Raw genomic sequence first — 6,000 nt, forward strand, 5'->3', positions numbered from 1 at the left:
ATGGGGCAAATATTTTTTTTACTTTGTACATTCACATTAATCCAGAGCAACTTAAGTGCCTAAGTTCTTGGTACATGTAGTCTCCATCAAAACCGTATCCTCATGCTAGTACTAATAGTTCAGGGTATAAGACAGAAAAGAATTTTGATGCATGTCTTTCTTGTATGTTGAGGGATGCTGGGTCAATAGTAGAGACCTGAAGATAATGTCATGTCATCCAGCTTTCCCATATATGAGAACACACTTTGGGGCCTTTCCTGGTCAAAGACAACACAATGCTACATTTTTAATTTCTTGTTGGTCATTATAATGGATTAATTGATTTCAGTCAATTTCTCTTGGGGAACTGTATTACTTAGGCAGTCAGTGTTTCTGAAGTCTTTCCCATAGCAGCAGTAGTGTGTGAACATCCATTCGGCACAGGCGTGTTCATGAGATGCCTTTGCTGCTATTACTTAACTCATTAACACTTACAGCAGTGAACACATTTCCTTTTGCTCTTCCTTTCTGTCTCATACTCCCTCATGCTCACACACATGCACGCAGACACATAAACCACTGCTCAAAGGGGGAAAAAAATGGCAGAGTCCAAGCACCAGGCACGCAAGCGGATATACTTTGGATGTGTGTTTTCACGAGGGGCTGCTGCGTTTCATTTTTCATTGCTGGCCTGGCTGCTCTGTGGCCTCACAGGGCCAGCCCCTTGTCCAGAAGAGCTGCATATGGATGTTAACTAGTAGCAGAGTGCACACGCTTTCAGATCCCCGTCACTGCCGCCCACAGCCCCAGCACTCCATACCAGATGGGTGCATCACCTCACTTTGGAAAGAATGAATGCACTGCTTCCTAATGTGTTTTGAATGAAGACAGGTATTTGTGAGGCACACAACAGCCCCATCCTAGTCACACGTAGAAACCACAAAGAGATCTGTTTGCTATATGAAGATGACAGTGGTAACGATGGCCTGCAAGCAATACCACAGACTGCTATTTAATTACCCAAAAAAAAAGGAAATTGAAATAAAAATGAAGCAACACGAACAATGTCAACACTGATCTGGTAGTTAGTTTTTGGACTAAGTGAATAAGTCGAAGACAAACAACACAAGTCAATAAAAAACAGACTTTTTAACAGAAATTTTATTCAGTGCGACACATTCTGCAGGAACTGCCTATGGAAGACCTTTAAGTTAATCCACTGAACAGAGGCAATAAATACACAACTTTCGAGCCATTTGAGTAATTACTGCATGCATTATCAGTTCCTTGTGTGAACATAGTGCTTTGACTTTGACTCAACATTAGATGCATCTCAGACTGTGGTGTATTGTTTGAAGTGAACTGACCTGTGGAGACAGAGCAGAAGCCCTGCCGAGATGACAGAGCAGACTTTGGGGATGAAGACATCAGGGCCACTTCAAGCCCTCACAACATCCCCTTTAATTATTTTTATAATGCGAGTGAAAAAGTGAGTGGAAACTATGCACATTCCGGGCTCCTGTGGTGTTGAAGGGACTTTTTTCTACTCTGTGGTACCGCTGCAGGGTTGGATCAATTTACACTCCACAATCTCAAACACACGCACGGACATACACACACATTTGTTCTGTGATGGTTTGAGGTCTGGGCATGGTGACAGAATAAATATGTTTTTGTGTTCCAGGGCCTCGGTTCCTCCTGGATCTCCAGTCACCTGATCTAACTGCCGCTAGTACCCTTTTTCCATACAACATGCATACATAATGCTTACTGTTTCTAATATTAACCTTGATTTAAGGGTTCACTGGTACAATGGGCATTAATGGGCACAACCACATTATCTGTTAATCATATTCCTCATTATTTATGATCATTTTCGTTGTTTAGACAATCAGAATTTTCTCATTGCTTTTATTCATATGGAGCTTCACAGTAGCTGCCATCGATCTTATCGTGTGACCTTATCATTTGTTTTGTACAGGCTCTCACTCTCAGGCTTTCTATTTCGTTCTTTGACACCCCCCCTTCCTCAGTATCTTCTGTTTTCATTCTTACTGGCGTTTCAATTTCCATGCCTGTTTGTTTGTACCACGTGTTCTGCCTTTGACATTACGGCCTGTTCTGTTCTTGAATTCTCCCCATGTGCACTCATTCTAGCACTCTTTTTATTCTCCAGTATCCTCTGTCTTGCCCCTTTCCCCCGGTCAGTTCCTTGTTATGCTCACCCACCAGAATTTGGAACCGCTCCACTTCATGCGAGCGCAAAACCACAAGTGTTGTTCTAGCTGGAGCATGCCCAAATACTGCCGCACCCGAGCATGCACTCTCTTTCTCTCTTTCATTAGGAATAACGTGGGGGAAAATGTGAAGGACAAAAAAAGAACAAAAAAAAAAACGCAGGTCGGACTAAATGGAAGAGGTCTCTGGCTGAATGGAAGAGGTCCCACGGTTGGTGCACAAGGCATAGAGAAAACCAGAGCAGATGCTAGGCTGGTGTAAAGATGCCCCTGGCTGGAGGAAAGAGGCCCTGAGCTGGACGGAAGCCTCAAGTTAGACATTAATATCCCCAAGGTTGTCATCAGTAGCCCCAGCCTGGAAGAAGTATTCTATACGCTGAATGTAAGAAGCCCCAGGCCGGACAGAAGAAGCTCCAGGTGGGACGGAAGAAACTCAAGGTTGGACAGAAGAAGCATCAAGCTGGACAGAAGAAGCCCCAAGTGGGACAGAAGAAACTCCAGACTGGACAAAAGAAGCTAAATGGTGGACTACAGAAGCCTCAGGCTTGAGAGAACGAGTCCCATGCTGGACAGAAAATGACCCAGGCTAGACGGATTGAACCCCATGCCCTACAGAGAGGCTGTAATTTGTAAGACTGAAAGCTTTTATCATTCTACTATGAGGGTCTTTATTAAAAAAAAGATACATCACATATCAGCAAAAAGACAATGTTCACAACTTAGATTCCCATCACAAAATTATTTCCTTCGGTTTTTAGTTCAAAGAAAAATAAATTAAATAAAACACACACACACACACACACACACACACACACACACACACACACACACACAGGCATTTGTTAGACCCAAGACACCTGCATTATAAGCTTATGTGGTTTTGCAAGTGCTATTGAAATTGGAACAGGTCAAAGTGACATGCCAGCTTTTTGGACCATTAATGTTACAAGAAATATTTTCATTATTCTTTTGGGGTTTTATATGGCTGCTGACTGCACGCATTAAGTATTTGTGGTGCAGCACTCTTTTAGCCAAGAAAAACATAATGCAGGAGGGAAAAAAGGGTGAAAATGAATTATGCACATTTAAATACTTATTTCCAAAAAGTATGTGTCCAGGCCAATTTCCAAGCATCATTAGACCATTAATGCAAGTCACTGCCATGATTTCATAGTCAAATTTAACTAAAGACAGTCAATATTGTTGCTATTCAACTGTAAAACAATCTGATCACATTCTAACAATTAACCACACGAGCATGAGTAGAAGTGGATCGATCTACAGTGTAAAATATCTACAATTCTTCATAAATAAATAAATAAATAAATATGTTGCCAAAACCGAAAGTAAGGATTCAATTAGTCAGGCACATTAAATTTGTTGGTTAAACCTAACTATAATCCCATTCTAAGAACTATTTCTATTTCTAAAAACTTTTGTTTGTAATAATAATAATAATAATAATAATAATAATAATAATAATTAGAGATGCACCAATACTACATTTCTCAGCCGATACCTATAAGCGATTATTCAGAGTGATATCGGCCGATACCGATACCGATACCAATAGTTCTGCCTTTTATGCCTTCTTTTAAGTGAATAATAATTAATTCCACAATTCTGAAGGAAATACAAATAAAAACTTTATTCTCTCCATTTCAACAAGTTGTTCCACAGTAACTGGTCTCATCAACAGAAAACACATTACTCTAATTAACATTAACACATGAACTCAATTCTGAAGATTAAAGTAAGATCTCTTAACCTATTGAATGTTATTAATTCATATTAACATTGACTGAATTCTAAAAAAAAAACCCTCCTGTTAGGCATCAACTCATCTTCATTTAAATCTTTCAACAGTGTACTGGCCCTTTAATTCAGGGTGAGCAGCTTGAGAAAAAAAAATATTTTGACTCGACGCTGAAACTCCCGCTTCACTGCTGCAGTGTCCAGTGTAAAACGTTAGCAGTGCAGAGATTAAAGAGATTATAAACTGTAGTTTTGTCATCCTTCCACACAAGAGACATCTTCTTTACACACAGCACGAAATCAATGTGTTTTCCCACCCTCTTTGGATTGACAGGATATAATATATCAGGATATATTATATCGGCTGATCATTGGATGTTTTTTTTTTTTTTTTTTTTAAAGCCTATATCGGTCCATCTCTAATAATAATAATAATAATAATAATAATAATAATAATAATAATAATAATAATAAATACTACTACTACTAATAATAATAATGTGTTTAATTTATATAGCACCTTTCCAGAGCTCAATGATGCTTTACATTAGCAATACCATAATACATAAACAATGAACAATCCAACACAAAAAATAAAAAACACAGTACAGATGGTACAGCCACGGAGAGAAAAATGCATAGCAACACATTAGGACAAATAACACTGAGAAAACAGATTGAGATTTGAACCCGGAGATGGATGTGATGCTGTGAATAGTCAAAGGGAGTGAATTCCAGTTCTTGGGTGCTACAACACTGAAAGATCTGCCACCCGTAGTAGAGAGACGAGGTCTGGGGACAGAGTAGTGGGGTATTTCATCGAGTGAAAGCTATTCCAATAATTCCTTATCTACGAAGTACAGGAGAAATGAACCGTACCCTTTTTATAAGATTCAAATATTTCTTTATTGCCTTTATCTTCAAGAGATTAAGAAGCTACGTAACACGCTGTGCTATTAGTTAGTTCCTGTTACATTATAACAGTTATAAAGTAGTTCATGCAGCAGCCTCTCTTTCTCACTTGTGATGAAGCGAAACCACAAAGTCCTTCGTCCTGAAAACTCTCTCACAAATTTCCCTATTTACTGTATCACTGCTGTGACATTGTCCTCACTGGTGTGTAAGCAAGAATTAGTTAATTCATTTCCGTTCAATTCCCAACAAAAATGCAGCACATTCCCCTCAGAAATGTCACCTATAGCTCTATGTGCACATATTAGTCTCACAATGTAAAATTCATTTTGGATATGAATATGAAAAAAACACATTCACCTCAATGTATCTCCTCCAATTTCATTTTTATTTTGGAAGACTGGAGCAATAGTGCAGTCTCTGATTGACAGAGTAGCATCGAGACAGCCTATGCAAGAATGAAGTGTGCTGGGACACCGCTGGGAAAGTTATCACATGATTAATATTGGCAGGGAAATGGAGCCACAGTCTCCATCTTTTACTCCTTCTCCCCCCTGTGAAGAAAGCTGAATGATCCATGTCTTATCCAAATGATTGGTCACAGACTTATTCTGAACTCTTCTTGAGGACTCGAACAGTCTCTATCATGTAAGTCGACTGAAAATTTTTATATAATGTTATAATCTTTGCTCACGAGAGAATACAGCAGTCCATTCCATCATTCTCACTCAGTGATTAGCGCATTACCTGTCCTTACTGTCGGGAGACCTTGTGATTAACATTGTACCTCCATTTTTGAAAGTTTGGTTATGAGTTATGAATAACCCTTAGGATGATGGCAATTCTCAGAATAACTACTCACCAAGCACTTAACAACTTTTCTTACTCCAAAATAACAGCCGCATCACTTGGCATACATCCGTTTGTTTTTCTTGTTTTAGCAGCTCGTTGCAGGCTCTTAACAATTTTCCGAACAAAAGAGATTGCGTTATGCGGCGGAGAAACGTCTTCTTCGCAAGTCCAAGGCCAGTATCTCCTCTTCACCAGATCGGCAGTCTGATCTTCTATGTCCCCACTACAACCGTCAATTCCGGGCTTGGACTGGACTAATCAGCCA

This window comes from Ictalurus punctatus, chromosome 13, assembly GCF_001660625.3.
Source record: "Ictalurus punctatus breed USDA103 chromosome 13, Coco_2.0, whole genome shotgun sequence".
In the NCBI taxonomy this organism is placed as follows: Eukaryota; Metazoa; Chordata; class Actinopteri; order Siluriformes; family Ictaluridae; genus Ictalurus; species Ictalurus punctatus.